Below are 15001 nucleotides of genomic sequence, written 5' to 3'. Positions count from 1 at the left end.
TCCCTGGCAGTTTCCCAACAGAGCCAGAGTCTAGTACGAAAAGAGTTTTAGAATTGATTCACGAGTTTGGACGGATGGCGGAATTTAAATTAAACAAGCAGAAAACTAAGGTTTTGGGAAAAAATCTGACACCTTTGGAAACAGAAAGGTTTCAGAAGGAGACAGACTTAAATGTGGTTAAAAAAGTGAAATACCTAGGGGTCAACTTGTCTGCCAAAAATTTGAATTTATTTAAAGATAACTATGAAAAATGCTGGTCAGAAATTAAAAAGGATTTAGAAACTTGGACAAGATTGAAACTCTCCTTGTTGGGCCGAATAGCTGCTATAAAGATGAATGTGTTGCCAAAAATGTTGTTTTTGTTCCAGGCCCTACAGATTGTGGACAGAGTGGAATGTTTTGGAAAGTGGCAGAAAGATATTTCTAAGTTTGTCTGGCAGGGCAAAAAGCCCAGAATAAAATTTAAAACATTAACTGATGTAAAGGAAAGAGGGGGGTTTGCCCTGCCGGACTTAAGGTTATATTATGAAGCTGCAGCTTTCTGCTGGATGAAGGATTGGTTACTTCTTGAGAACACTGATGTCCTGGATCTGGAAGGGTTTAACAATGCTTTTCGATGGCATGCTTATTTGTGGTACGACAAGGTAAAGATTCATAAAACTTTCAAGAACCATATTGTCAGGAAAGCAATATTTAATGTTTGGTCAAAATACAAAGACTTACTAGAAAACAAGACCCCTAGGTGGTTGTCACCTATGGAGGCCAAGGCTCGGAAAAGACTCAATATGGAGGCCGAATGGCCGAAATATTGGGAAATAATTGAAAAAGTTGGAGAAACTTGGAGGTTGCAGAGTTTGGAGAAATTAAAGGGTAAAGTGCGAGATTGGTTACTGTCAGGGAACTGCCATCAGAGGCACGGGAGAAGGAGGGGGTCTCTGATTCTGCAGGGGAAGGTCCAAGCGCTAGAGGGAGACTCAGCCGGGAAGAAGGGGAAGAGAATGAGTGTAACACCAGGGATCAGGGAAAGCAACGGGACAGGGAGGTGCAGGGGCTCCAGGACTCTTCATTGGAAGTTAGCGAGGAGAGCCCCAGCACCCCACTGCACATGCCCACCCTGCGCAGGAGACTCCCGCGCAGTGAGAGGAGGAAACGATTGGGCGTCAAACAGCTCTTATGTTGGCAACGCTTTAAGAAACGCCCACAGACAGATTCTACGAGTGACTAAGAACAGCCACGCTAAGATGGGCTGCGTAGTCCGGAGGGTTTAACCAGGCAATCCGAGGCTCAAACGGAGCAGGATTACGCACGAGTAACTCCCAATCCCAACAGCAATCTGTCTGTCCCTGAAGGTTGCTCGTGCGCAACAAACAGAAGGGGGCATCATGAGTACGACCGGAGGAGCTGGAGCCACGGGAGGGGCGACTGGAGTCCAATCGCTGGAGGAGAGAAACCGCGATTTGGAAGAGCACATAGCCATCCTGACGGCGAGGCTGGACGAACGACGGTCGTTGGATGCTCAGGGGAAACCCACCCCCATAGCGAGGAAGGTACCGGGACTGGTGCACAAGTTTGGGGGAAAGCCTCAAGAGTATGGGGCATTTAGAACAGAAATAGAATATGCCTTGAAGTTGCAGAAAAATGATTTTGAAAATGACGCAGCCAAAGTTGCTTATATTGTGGGGCACTTGGAGGATGGGGCGAGGGAATGGATTTGGCCGCTTATGGCGACGCAGAATGACGCCATGGAGGATCTATCGAAATTCTTTCAGGCGATGGACGCTATGTTCAGTAGCGATGTGCAGCAGAGTGTGACCAAACGGGAACTGCTAAGCTGTAAGCAGGGAGAAGGGTCAGTTAGAGACTATTGGTCACGTTTTGCCATGATTGTTCATCGTCTGGGGTGGCAGCTGGACGCGGAACCCATTCAGATGCTATTTGAGGAGGGGCTTTCCCCAACGGTCAAGGATGAACTTTCGCGCGCACCCCGCCCACAGTCTATGGACCACCTGACCAAGGCAGCCCTTGCGATTGGAGTAAGACAGGAAGCGCGGGCTCAAGAGAGGCGGGAAGGGAGAGAGCAGCGTTGCCATGACTACCGGATTCCTAGAATACCTAGGCATTCTTCCCCGCTGGGGGAGCCAATGGAAATAGGCGGTGCGCGCGCCCAGGAAGTTTCAAACGCCAGCGAGCGTTGCAAAAAGGAGGGAAAGGATCTAAAAACGACCAAGAAATGTTTCCTTTGCCAAAAGCCAGGACATTTTGCCAGAGTCTGCCCACAAAGAAAGGCCTGGCAAGCAATGGTGGGGGCCGTGGGGGGAGAGGAGGAGGAACCCCAGACTCCGGAGCAGGGAAACGGAAACGCTTGGCTGCCAATCAGCGGGCACAGCAGCCGAGCCAACAACCAATGAATGTGCCCAAACCAGATTCTCCAAGAGCAGCGATTGCCATTGAGGTGGTGCTTGAGCTCCCAAATGGGCACCCAGTGAAGGTTCAAGGTATGCTGGACTCAGGAAGCTCATGCAATTTTTTTAGCAGGGACTTTGCCTTAGAGCATCAGCTTCACCTGCTGCCTTTGGATGCACCTCTGCAAGTCACCACCATTGATGGGAGGGAGCTGATTGGGGGGGGAAGTTACCCACCAGACCCCACCGATGAGAATGAGAGTGTCTAGGCACTCAGAGACAATCGCTTTCCATGTTGCCTCATTAGCGGGTCCACCAATAATATTGGGGATGAGTTGGCTAGCGCAACATGATCCGGTGGTGGCGTGGCATCAGAGGACCGTCAGCTTTGGGTCTGACTACTGCCTGCAGCACTGCCTAGGAGGGGAAACGCCAAGGATGAGCGTAGCCAGAGTGGCAAGCACTGCAGTGGAGGGTAAAGGGGAGGTGCCACCGCAATATGCTGATTTGAAGGAGGTTTTCAGTGAAAAGGAGGCAGATAGACTGCCACCCCACAGGCCGTTCGATTGCCAGATCAATTTGCTCCCTGGGGCGCAGCTGCCGGTGGGTAAGCTGTATGCCATGTCTGACAGGGAGATGAAGGAGCTACGGGACTTTATCGACAAGAACCTAAAGAGAGGGTTTATAAGAGAGTCAAAGGCAGTGGGGGGCAGTCCAGTATTTTTTGTGGACAAAAAGGACACTGATAAACCGAGGCTTGTAGTGGATTATAGGGGGGTAAATTTGGTGTCAGAACCTGTGACTTTCCCGATGCCCAGAATTGATGAAATTCTGACGAGAGTGAGGAAGGGAAAGATCTTCACCAAGCTAGATCTGAGAGGGGCTTACAACTTAATCAGGATGAGAGAGGGGGATGAATGGAAGACCACCATGTTCACACCCCTGGGGGCTTTCGAATATCTCGTTATGCCTTTCGGATTACAGTCAGGCTCCGCCTGTTTTCAAGCTTTCATGCACCACGTGTTGGGGTCTCTGCTTTACAAGAACTGTGTAGCATTCCTGGACGACGTCTTGATTTATTCAGAAAATGAGGAACAACATGTGAGAGATGTCAGGGAAGTGCTACAACGTTTGCAGAAACACCAGTTGTGGGTCAAGCTAGAGAAATGTCAGTTTCATGCCCGAGAGGTGGAGTTCCTGGGGTACAGGTTATCTGACAAAGGCTTAGCGATGGACCCAAGCAAGGTGCAAGCAGTATTGGAGTGGAAGACCCCAAAGACACGAAAGGATGTGCAGAGGTTCCTGGGTTTTGGAAATTTCTACCGGAAGTTCATCAAGAACTTTGCACACATGACGGCCCCAATCACGGACTGTCTCAGTAGCAAAAAGAAGTTCATGTGGACGGAGGCAGCCCAGCAATCCTTTGAAAGATTGAAGAAGGCATTCGCGTCGGAGGAACAATTACTACATGTGGATTTGGAGAAACCAATGAGGGTGGAGACAGACGCGTCAGACAGAGCCATAGGGGCGGTTCTGTTGCAGCCAGGACTGAACAAGCAAGAATGGAAACCGTGCGCCTTTTTCTTGAGGAAGCTGAGCAAGTCGGAACAAAACTACACCGTGTACGACCGAGAACTGCTAGCCATTTACGCCGCCTTTCGTCGGTGGCGCCATTTGCTGATAGGGGCGCAGCATAAGATCCAGGTCTGCACAGATCACAAGAACTTGGAATATTGGCGGACAGCACGGGTGCTCAACCAGAGACAGATTCGCTGGGCGCAGGAGTTTTCCAAGTTTTCCTTCGAAATCCAGTATGTGCCTGGTGAGCAAAACGTGAGAGCAGATGCTCTCTCATGGAAACCAGAGTACTTCAAAGGAGAGGGGCCGCCGGAGACCTGCCACGTCATACCTGAGGACCGATGGGTGTGTGGGGGTACTCTAGTGGGCACGAGAGAACTGGCAGGACTCACCAGGGACGATGAATTCGCCCGGACAAAAATCAGGGAACTCCAAGAGGGGAGGGGAGGACCAGAGGGGTTTGAAGAGAAGGACGGGGTGTTGTACTACAGGGGGGCGATGTACGTACCGGGGGAGGCTCTAAGAAGAAGGGTACTTAAACAGCTACATGACACCCCCACAGCGGGGCACTTTGGGCAACACAAAACCATGATGCTGGTGACCCGACAATTTTGGTGGCCACGGGCGAGGGAAGATGTACGTGAATATGTAAGAGGGTGTGATCGCTGCCAGAGGGCCAAAGGGGAACGCACGAGGCCAGCAGGTTTGCTGGAACCCCTACCCACGCCAAACAAACCCTGGGAGGTGGTGTCAATTGATTTCATGACGGATTTACCTAAATCGAGGGGTAAAACAGCAGTTATGGTAGTTGTCGACTTGCTAACCAAAATGTGCCATTTTATCGCCTGTTCCCATGCCGTGACGGCAGAAGAAACGGCAAGGTTGTTTGTAGAACACATTTTCAGGCTGCATGGGGCCCCCTTGAGGGTTTTATCTGACCGCGGAAGGCAATTTACTTCACGGTTCTGGAGGAAGCTCATGAGCCTACTGCAAGTCGAGGTCAGCTTCTCGACAGCGAGACACCCAGAAACCAATGGGCAGGCGGAAAGGGCAAACAGTGTACTCCAGCAATACTTACGCTGCTACGTTAGCGAAAGGCAGAATGATTGGGTAGAAAAACTAGCGCTAGCAGAATTTGCGTACAATAATGCTGAACATGTGTCCACCGGTATGAGCCCCTTCTTAGCCAATTATGGGTGTCATCCCAGGGCATTCCCGGGTAATGAGGAACAGAGCTGGAGTGTGCCTGCGGCTGAACAGTTTGTGGAAGAAATGGAAGCGTTACATCAGCAGCTCAAGACTAACCTAGAAAGGGCCAAAGCCAGTTACAAGAAGCAAGCAGATAAACACCGGAGGGAAGGGGAAACCATTAGGGTGGGGGATCGCGTGTGGTTGTCCACTCAAGGGTTACCCTGCAAGAAGTTGCAGCCCAGAAGACTGGGCCCTTTTGAAGTCATACAACAGATAAACCCAGTGGCGTTCAAGCTCAGGTTGCCCAACAACATGAAAATACATCCTGTGTTCCATAGGTCCTTGCTCTCACCACACCGAGAGGGGCGGGATTTCGAGGGGCGGGAGGTAGAAGTCTTGCCACAACCACAGGTAGAAGAGAGGGAACACCAGAGCACGGCCGCAGAGATAGTGGACTCAAGGTGGCGAGGGCGGCAGGTGCAGTACTTGGTGGCGTGGGAAGGAGAGCCCTGGTCGGAAAACACGTGGGTGCCAGCAGAGGCAGTTGGCGACGAGCATATGGTGGAAGTGTTCCATCGACGGTTCCCAGATAAACCCAAGCCCTTAGAACGTTTCTGGGAAGAACAGTTCGGCACCACAGAGGAGGAAGAGAGTTTCGAAGGGTTTTCAGAATCCGAAGAGGAATCGGATTGGGAGAGTCAGTCCTTGGGTGGGAACCTTGGCAGGTGGGAAGAGGTGTTCACACCCACAGATGAGGAGGACAGCTCTTTCAGGGGTTTCCTTGGCTCGCCGACCAGAGAAGAGGCTGCAATAGAGCCCCCGGGTCGGAGGGGGAGTGAAGGGGGCCCTGGGAGGGAGGTGGATGTCAGGGAACTGCCATCAGAGGCACGGGAGAAGGAGGGGGTCTCTGATTCTGCAGGGGAAGGTCCAAGCGCTAGAGGGAGACTCAGCCGGGAAGAAGGGGAAGAGAATGAGTGTAACACCAGGGATCAGGGAGAGCAACGGGACAGGGAGGTGCAGGGGCTCCAGGACTCTTCATTGGAAGTTAGCGAGGAGAGCCCCAGCACCCCACTGCCCACGCCCACCCTGCGCAGGAGACTCCCGCGCAGTGAGAGGAGGAAACGATTGGGCGTCAAACAGCTCTTATGTTGGCAACGCTTTAAGAAACGCCCACAGACAGATTCTACGAGTGACTAAGAGCAGCCACGCTAAGATGGGCTGCGTAGTCCGGAGGGTTTAACCAGGCAATCCAAGGCTCAAACGGAGCAGGATTACGCACGAGTAACTCCCAATCCCAACAGTTACACTACGCTCAGATTAAGGAGGTTTTTAACATGGATAAAAAGATAGGATTCCAGGTGGAAAAATCGAAACTAGAAACAGAACTGTTAGAACCCAAGACTAAGGTACTTTCAAGAATGTATAACTTGCTGTTGAAATGGAACACACAAGATGAAACGGTTAAATCAGCTATGATAAAATGGGCACAGGATATTGGATATAATATTATGTTTGCTGACTGGGAAAGGTTATGGACCACCGGTGTAAAGTTTACGGCATGTAATGCCTTGAAAGAAAATATTATGAAAATGATATATAGGTGGTACATGACCCCAGTCAAGCTTGCAAAAATATACCACTTGCATGATAATAAATGTTGGAAATGTAAGGAGACTGAAGGAACATTCTTTCACCTTTGGTGGACCTGTCCGAGAGTGAAGGCCTTCTGGGAAATGATCTATAATGAGTTAAAAAAGGTATTTAAGTATACCTTTCCAAAGAAACCAGAGGCCTTCCTTTTAGGCATTGTCGACCAGAAGGTGTTAAAGAAGGACAGAAATTTTTTTATGTATGCAACAACAGCAGCAAGAATACTTATTGCAAAATATTGGAAGACACAAGATTTGCCCACACTGGAAGAATGGCAAACGCAACTGATAGACTACATGGAGCTGGCCGAGATGACTGGCAGAATTCGAGACCTGGGAAAAGAGGCGGCGGAAGAGGACTGGAAGAAGTTTTTTTTTTTTTTTCATGCATAATTTTTATTAGTTTAAATAATAAAAAGTACAAAGTACAAAAATTCAATTCTCATTTTCACAGATTCTTCTGTATGACTTCCTTCAACCTTTCCGCAAATCATCCGTAATAGTCTTTTATAAAAGTTCACATTCCTTAATTTGTATTGCCTTTAATCATCCTAGTTCTTCCATTTCTCTTTGGACAATACCCTTTTCTTTTTACAGAGCTCCTTTGAAACCCACTAGTGTTATCTGTCCGTCACTTAAATTTTCCAGATATTTCGTAAAGCTTTCCCAATCCTTAATGAACCTCTGATCTTTTGAGTATCTAATTTTCCCTGTCATCTTATCCATCTCCGCGTAATCTAATAGTTTTGCTCTCCATTCCTCGATTGTCGGCAAGCCCTCAGATTTCTAATTTTGAGCTAATAAGACTCTTGCTGCCGTTGTTGCATACTGGAACAACTTATGATCTTTCTTTTTTATCTCCCTTCCTACCAATCCCAACAGAAACGCCTCGGGTTTTTTAACAAAAGTATATCTAAAAATTTTCTTCATTTCATTGTATACACTCTCCCAAAACCCTTTAACTTTTTGGCATTCCCACCACACATGGTAGAAGGACCCCTCCCTTTCTTTGCACTTCCAGCATTTGTTGCAGGTTCCGTACATTTTGGCTAATTTTGCAGGAGTCATATACCATCGGTAAAACATTTTCATTAAGTTCTCCTTTAGTGTCACACAAGCTGTAAACTTGAGATGTGTTTTCCAAAGTTTCTCCCATTCTTCAAAATATATATTGTGACCGATATCTCTAGCCCAATGTATCATTACCGACTTTACTTCCTCGTCTATTAAATTCCATTCCAATAACTGATTGTACATTTTAGACAGAATTTTATAATTGTTATTCAATATCTCAATCTGAAATCTAGGATCTTTATCAGCATATCCTTTATCTGTAATGTCTTTCCTAAACATTCCATTTATCTGGAAATAGTGCAACCAATCATAGACTTTCTCTTTAACCTGATCATACGGCTTCATTTTCCACTTTCCTTCTTCTTTCATTAACAGTTGTTCGTATGTAGCCCAATTACCTCTCATGTTGATCTTTTTCACGCTCATCACTTCTAGTGGCGATAGCCAATGGGGTGTTTTAGGTTCTAACATATCTCTGTTCCTCTCCCATACCTCAATCAATGGACCTCTAAAGATATGATTTTCGAAGCCCCTGTGTACTTTTCTCTTCTCATGCCATAGATAGGCGTGCCACCCAAATCTGGTGTTAAATCCCTCTAAGTCTAGCACTTCCTTATCTTCCAGTTTTATCCATGTTTTGACCCAGCATAGGCATGACGCCTCATAATATAATTTCAGATCGGGCAGGGCAAAGCCCCCCCTTTCCTTCACATCTGTCAACAATTTAAATTTTATCCTTGGTTTCTTGTCCTGCCAGACGAATTTTGAAATCACTCTCTGCCAGTCTTTAAATATCTTTGTACCCTTAATTACAGGAATATTCTGAAACAGAAACAACACTTTTGGAAGCACACTCATCTTAATTGTGGCTATTCTGCCCCAGAATGACAGTTTCAGCTTACCCCACGTTTCAATGTCTTTTTTAACTCCTTTCCATACTGTCTCGTAATTATTTTTGAATAAGTCTATGTTTTTTGGCGTTACCCATATTCCTAGATATTTAACCTTTCTGGCCACCTCTATCTCCGTTTCATTTTGTATTTCTTCGATTTTGTCTATATCCATGTTCTTTACTATGATTTTTGTTTTCCTTTTATTTAATTTGAAGCCGGCCACTTTTCCAAATTGGTCGAATTCTTCGAGTACCTCTTTTATTGAATCTATTGGATCCTCCATTGTTACAACCAGATCGTCTGCGAATGCCTTAATTTTGTATTCATTCTGCCCAACTGTTACTCCTTTTATCCCTTTGTTTTCTCTTATTGAATTTAGGAGGACTTCTAGCACCATTATAAATAGCAATGGGGACAGTGGGCATCCCTGTCTTGTTCCTTTTGCTATTCTTATTTCTGCTGTCTCCACATTATTTATTATCAGTTTTGCCTTTTGTTCCGTGTAGATTGCCTTTACCCCATTATAGAATTCAATGCCGACCTCCATATATTCCAATTGTTTCAGCAGGAAATCCCAAATTATATTATCGAAAGCTTTCTCTGCATCCACGAATAACAACAAACCTTGTTTATCACACTTATCAGATAAATATTCTATAATATTTACTATATTCCTTATGTTGTCTTTCATTTGCCTACCCGGCAAAAAACCCGCTTGATCTTTGTGTATGCTTTCTACCAATATATTTTTCAATCTCCTTGCCAAAATTCCCGCAAAGATCTTATAGTCTATATTTAATAGGGAGATCGGTCTGTAGTTTTTAATCTGTTGTAAATCTGAATCATGTTTGGGGATTAATGTAATTAATGCCTCCTTCCATGTCTCTGGTATTTCTCTTTCTTTAAGGATAATATTCATTACTTCTTGCAATGGAGTCGACAGAACTGACTCCATTTCTTTGTAATAACTACCAGTGAACCCATCTGGGCCTGGGGCTTTCCCTTTTTTTAATTCCTTTATTGCTTCTTTTATTTCATCTACCTCAATTGAGGCACTCAGTTTTTCTTTCTCCGCTGTCGAAATCTTTTTAATGTTCTTCCCTTTTAAGAATCTTTCTATTTTTCTCAAATTGTTCCTTTCACTTCCTTATTTCCTTGGGATTATTTATCTCTTCTCCCTCCACCTCAATTTTATTTATTGTATTCTGTTCCTTCCCTTTTTTTAACTGCCAAGCTAGTAGCTTTCCTGATTTATTAGCATATTCGAAACTTTTCTGTCTTAATTTTTTGACCTTCCATTCTATTTCCCTATTTATCAACATTGCAAACTGGGATTGTAAAACCTTGATATTTTCTTTTATACTCTTATTTTTGGGGTTTCTAATTAATTTTTGTTCGTTGTCCATTATTTGCTGTAAAATTTCTTTTTTCCCCTTTTCTCTTTTTTTATTCTTAATTACACTCTGTTGAATGAAAAAACCCCTCATCACCGCCTTACCTGCATCCCACACCACCTTTGGTTTTGTACCTTTACCTGAGTTGTCCTCAAAATATTCCTTTAGCCTTTTCTGTGCTTTCTCTATAATCTCTAAATCATCTAGCAGGTAATCTTTCATTTTCCATCTGTATGATGTTTCCTCCATCCCTTTCAGTTCCATTTTTACTGGATTGTGATCCGAAATCGTTTTGGCCTGAATCTCCACCCGTGTAGATCTTGGTACTAGTTCTGCCGAGGTCCATATCTGATCTAATCTCGAGAATGAATCATTGGGTTCTGAGTGGAAAGTATATTGTTTTTCCAGAGGGTATTTGAATCTCCAAATATCCACCAAATTACAATTATGAACCAATGAGAAAAAGGTTCTGGGTAGCTTTCCTTCTTTACCCATTCCATCCCTTAGCCTGTCCATATCTAGCGACACCACACCATTCATATCTCCCAATAGTATTATTTTCTGATCAACATATTCAGCTAGCTTTCCTTCTAACATTCTATAAAACTCCGATTTGTTATCATTCGGTGCGTATATCCCCACTATTATTAGATTTTCTCCTTGCCAATTGATTTGGACTGCTACTATCCTCCCTTCTTCATCTTTGAAAATTTGTTGTGCTTCAATTTGTTTTTTAATGTAAATAACCACCCCCCTTTTTTTATTTTTGTATGACGATACAAATTCGTTTCCCAATCTTTTGTTAATCAAAACTCTTTTATGTTTCCTTGCTATGTGGGTCTCCTGTAGACAGATAATATCTAAACATTCTTTTTTTAAGATGTACTCAATTTTATTCCTCTTTTTCTTATCATTCATCCCATTAATATTCCAACTCCAAATTTTTAACACCATGGTGGTTGCCTATGCAAAAGACTGCTACCTCTCTTTAAACTCTTTCCACTTCCCCCTCCTCCTCTTCCTCTTCCTCTCCCTCTGTCCTCTCTGTTTCCTCTTCTTGGTCTTCCCTTCCTTCTGCCTCCTCACTTTTATCTTCTTCTTTTTGTAATTTCAATTCTTTGTATTTTCTTAAAAATTTACCAGTTTCTTCCGGACTTATCAATTTTTGCCTCTTACTCCTATAAGCAAAGGAGATTCCTTCAGGGAACTCCCATTTGAACTCAATGTTATTCCTCTTCAGAGTCTGTACCAGTTCTTTATATGGATCTCTGCGTTTTAACAGCCTAACTGGGATGTCTTTAAAAATTATTACGTAATTTCCACCAATATTCAGCCTTTTCTCTCTATTTTTTTGGAGAATCTTATTCCTCATTTCCCTTTCTTTGAATATAACTAAACAATCTCCTACAAATTTTTTGTTCCTGGCTGATTTGGCTTTCAGTCTAAATGCAGATTGTACTGCGTTTGCCATCTCTTCTGTTGAAATCTCCAACCAGTGGGCTAATTCTGTTATTAATTTCACTTTTATATTTTCACCTTGTAATTCTGGCACCGCTCTTAGTCTTAAGTTGACTTCCCTCTGTCTTAATTCATTCATAGCAATTAAGTCTTTCATTTCCTCTTGGTTCTTGTTCAGCTCCAAAATCTCGGCTTTTATCTTATCCTCCTCACGTCTCACATCTTTCATTTCTAATCTTGTCTTTTTCAGACCTTCCTCCACTGCTTGTGTCCTCCTAAATGCCTCTTTCAGTTGGCCCTTCAATTCATTAACTGTTTCATCAATCTTTTTGTCCATTTTCCCAATTCTATTATCTACTTGTTCTAATTTAAGCTCTAGATTTTTCTCACTTTGTTTGATCTCCGCAAACATTCTTAAAATATCTGCTCTAAAGTCTGCTTCCTGTTTGGATCCCTTTCTATCCACTGGTGTTCCCCCTTCTGGTCTTTTCCCCATATTTGACATTCTTAATTATTTAGTTATTACTTATTTACAACAGTTACACAGTAAATGTAAGATCTTAATTTCTAATAGCCGTTGAGCAATACCCGTTTGGCCCTTATGGCCCCAGCCCAGAGTATTTTGGCAGTCCTTTAACAATCCCCGTGGATCAACTCAATTCCTTTTGCAGTAAACCTTTTTGGAAATAGCTTCGGATTCTTAAGTTCTCACAAAAGCAGTAGGGAAGGTGCTTTTAGAAGGATCTTAGACGATTCTTGTAAATTACCATTGGAGAATGAAAGTTCACACCTTAGTAAACCCTGAAGCTTGAATTGGAAGAAGACCAAAAGCATATATAAAGCAGAAGAAATATACAGAAGAAAAAGAAAAAGGAAAAGGAAATCCAAATCGTAATAATATACTCTGTCCACCAGGTGGCTCCCTCTTATGCTGCTCTGCACCAGAGTCAGTCTCTCTCCAGGAGCAGTCTGGAGAGTCTAACTGCAGGGGAAGAAAGTCTGTTTTCCATTCGTTAAGTAGCCATCAGAAGTCAAAAATCTCTCCAACTCGGAGTTGAGATATCAGCAAAGAGATGACTGAGCAGAAGAGAGTTATAAACCAGGCTGATCCATACTACAAAAGTAAGTAGTCTTTGTTAATTGGTCGCTACAGCGCTTCCGTCTCTCCAAATGTCGTCAGCACTTTCTCTTCCGCTCTCACTTAACTGTTCTTATTCAGTACAGAGAAAAAACTCCTTCTCCTCCTTCCCCCTCGGTTCATTAAGCGGTTCCAATGTAGAAACTTTACCCTCTGTTCCCTGTTTTAAACAGTCCTATATTTTTAATAGGTATCCAAATACTTTAATAAAGGAGTCTTTTCAGGGAAACAAAGCAGTCACTAGGGGAACTCACTTTCTTTTCCGCGCTCTGATACTCTCCTGCGTGTTCGCTGATTCCGGATAAAGGCTGAACTCTATAAACAGCTTATTTTCCACCGGGTTTCTCTGTTCCAAGAAACGTTGTACCCCTCAGTCAAATCCCTTCTCGCTGCGAGGACGCGCTCCACCGGAAGTCCGGACTGGAAGAAGTTTCAAGACTATTTACAAAAACTTTATAAATTGTATGAATGTTAAGAAAGTGCATGAAAGGAAATAATATGGCATCAGCAGCCTAGATGAGAAATATATGAGAATAAGTGGAATGATAAAGACGAGATTTGAAGTAATGTTATGCCTAAACTAAGTAGTTAAATATTTGATGGAAACATTTAAAATTAGAGGCATAATGTATGAGAACTAGAACATAAGAACTGAAATAAGGTAATAAATTGCAGTTTATAATTTTTTTTACGGAGAACGCAGGAAAGGGAGACGTGAGGAAGTCCAGATAGTTATGGGAAAAAATGTATGAAAGGTTGTGATTTCTTTCTTTTTTCTTTGTTATATTTTATGTTTTATATCTTTGTCTATCTATGTCTTCTTTGTTTGTTACTTAGTGGTGATGGTGTCTCATATGTTTGGTGATTTTCTTTTGTTAAAAACTTGCAATAAAATATTTTATTAAAAAAAAATAAAACAATTTACAATCACAGAAAATATACATTTAATGTGTCAAGCTCCAGGGTAAACAGTGTGTACAAACACACCTGTCCATTATAACAGAGGGATAAAACTAGAAATGCAGTCTTTAGCAAGCAAACAAATGAATCCAAATTCAGTATAGCTAAACAAAAAAGAAAAGAAAAGAAAATCAGTTATAGCTGTGCAATATGAAATAAAAAGCAACCACTTACCCCAAACACAACCCTTCACAGAACTCCCCATGACGCTGGAAGCTCAAACGTTTAGTGAACCCATCTGCCATGTTCTCCTGACTTGGACAGTGCTTCAGCCGTACCAAACCTGCCTGGACACTCTGACACACATTCTGGAAACGTATGTCCAAATGTTTGGATCTGGACTTAAACTGTCCAGACTCTGCCAACTTTAGACAAGGTTGATTATCTTCCCAAACAGTGATGGGCAAGCAACAATCCCCACAGATCTCCTGGACCAAACAATGGTAGAAGTCCAATTCCCTGCACAAATCAGACAATGCACTGAACTCAGCCTCAGTAGAGGAAAGTGCAATAAGACTTTGCTTCTGGGACTTCCACCCAACTAGAGATTCCCCAAACTTCACTACTAACCCAGACACCGATTTCTTGTCTCCAAGATTTGCCCAATCACTGTCAGTTCAGCACGTGAGCTGTGTGTCACCTTCAGCTGACAACGTGAGGCAAAAATCTTTGGTATCCTGCAAATACCTCAGCACTCTCTTGATGCCTAGCCAGGCACTGACACTGGGCTTTGTAGCCTCCCTGCTGAGCAGATTCACAGCAAACACTATGTCCAGTCTGCTCCACTGAGAGAGATACAACAGACTCCCTAGCGCTGACTGAAAAAACTCAGGGTTTTGGAACTCAGAACGATCCCCAATTTGACTGTCCTTCATGTAGCTTGTTTCCATGGGCATTCTGACCCCTGCACAGTCAGACATCCTGAACTTCTCAAGCAACTGCTCAATTTTGCCTTTCTGACTGAGCAAAAAGCTTCCGTTCTCAGACCTGTCTATCTGAACTCCTAGGCAAACCTTTATTGGACCAAGGTTTTTGAGCTTAAAGTGCTTTCCAAGCTCTTTGGCAAAACCTTGCACCTGTTTCCCTGTCTGTGACAAATGTATGATGTCATCCACAAACACCAGGATCAATTCCTGTGTCTCTCCTGACCCCTTCAGGTACAGGCATCTGTCTGCAAGTCTCCTTTGGAAACCCATGCTTTCTAAAGCATCATTCAGACACATGTTCCAATTTCTGGCCGATTGACTCAAGCCATAAATGGACT

The 15001-nt window shown here is 43.7% G+C and overlaps 1 long non-coding RNA gene across 3 annotated transcripts in view; it reads left to right on the top strand.

Annotated features, from left to right (window-relative positions):
- LOC144326274 (uncharacterized) overlaps positions 1-15001 on the top strand; it is a 69644-nt gene that overhangs the window by 33096 nt on the left and 21547 nt on the right. For 2 of the 3 annotated variants that reach the window (XR_013391468.1, XR_013391467.1), the window contains exon 5: positions 12555-12761. The exons of the other annotated variant lie outside the window; for it this stretch is intronic. This is a non-coding gene — a long non-coding RNA (uncharacterized LOC144326274). The remainder of the gene's footprint in view (positions 1-12554; positions 12762-15001) is intronic. 3 annotated transcript variants of the gene reach the window in all.

Source organism: Podarcis muralis, chromosome W, assembly GCF_964188315.1.
Source record: "Podarcis muralis chromosome W, rPodMur119.hap1.1, whole genome shotgun sequence".
NCBI classification, from domain to species: Eukaryota; Metazoa; Chordata; class Lepidosauria; order Squamata; family Lacertidae; genus Podarcis; species Podarcis muralis.
Note: the sequence above shows the minus strand (reverse complement) of the source record. Positions and strands in the feature narration are given on the sequence as shown.